This window comes from Oncorhynchus tshawytscha, linkage group LG05 (genome assembly GCF_018296145.1).
Source record: "Oncorhynchus tshawytscha isolate Ot180627B linkage group LG05, Otsh_v2.0, whole genome shotgun sequence".
NCBI lineage: Eukaryota > Metazoa > Chordata > Actinopteri > Salmoniformes > Salmonidae > Oncorhynchus > Oncorhynchus tshawytscha.
The window spans coordinates 4,814,565-4,815,571 of record NC_056433.1 but is presented as its reverse complement, the minus strand read 5'-3'; the positions used below and the strand labels follow the sequence as shown (position 1 = coordinate 4,815,571).

Below are 1,007 nucleotides of genomic sequence, written 5' to 3'. Positions count from 1 at the left end.
GCTGGGCAGGCTAGTGGGGGTGTAGGGTAGGGAAAGCTGGGCAGGCTAGTGGGGGTGTAGGGTAGGTAACGCTGGGCAGGCTAGTGGGGGTGTAGGGTAGGTTACGCTGGGCAGGCTAGTGGGGGTGTAGGGTAGGTAACGCTGGGCAGGCTAGTGGGGGGGGTGTAGGGTAGGGAATGCTGGGCAGGCTAGTGGGGGTGTAGGGTAGGGAAAGCTGGGCAGACTAATGGGGGTGTGGGGTAGGGAACGCTGGGCAGGCTAGTGGTGGTGTAGGGTAGGGAACGTTGGGCAGACGGGTGGGGGTATAGGGTAGGGAACGCTGGGCAGACGGGGTGGGGGTGTAGGGTAGGGAACGCTGGGCAGACGGGTGGGGGTATAGGGTAGGGAACGCTAGGCAGGCTAGTGGGGGTGTAGGGTAGGGAAAGCTGGGCAGGCTAGTGGGGGTGTAGGGTAGGGAGCGCTGGGCAGACGAGTGGGGGTGTAGGGTGTCTCAGGCCGAGTGTGAACAGCTGAGAGGTGTGATTTCACAGGCTCGCTGCCCCCTGTCAGGCTCTGATTGGGCTGGACAGGAGGTGCAGGCAAGGCCCAGGCTTCAGAGAGACACCAACAGGTGGCAGGCCGCTGCTCTGAGCTGGGGCTGGGGAGGGGGCAAGCCGAGGAGGAAGCTTGGGAGGGGGGCAGGCCACGGCGGAGGCTGGGGAAGGGGGGGGCACACCCGGCAGATAGAAAAGGCCAGGCGAGGAGTACTGATCTGGACACAATCCACTGGCTGGACACAGAGGAAGGAACACCAGGACGGTACGACAGGAGAGGAGAGTAGAGGAGAGAAAAGAAAAGAAAGAAGGAGAGAGAGACACAGATAGGTAAGATAGGGACTGGAGGAGAGGACAGCAGCCCAGGTGGGAAGGAAGGAAGGAAGGAAGAAAGGGGAGAGAGAGGTTGATGACTGCTACAGGAATGTTGGGGTCTGGTTGAGGGCCTGGTTGAGGGCCTGGTTGAGGGACTGG

General features: G+C 62.0%; 1 long non-coding RNA gene across 1 annotated transcript in view; it reads left to right on the top strand.

Annotated features, from left to right (window-relative positions):
- The first annotated feature begins 751 nt into the window (after nucleotides 1-751).
- The window catches only part of LOC121846465, a 4,825-nt gene continuing 4,569 nt past the window's right edge, over nucleotides 752-1,007 (top strand). The window contains exon 1 of the long non-coding RNA XR_006083324.1: nucleotides 752-1,007. This exon is cut by the window's right edge and continues 987 nt beyond it. This is a non-coding gene — a long non-coding RNA (uncharacterized LOC121846465).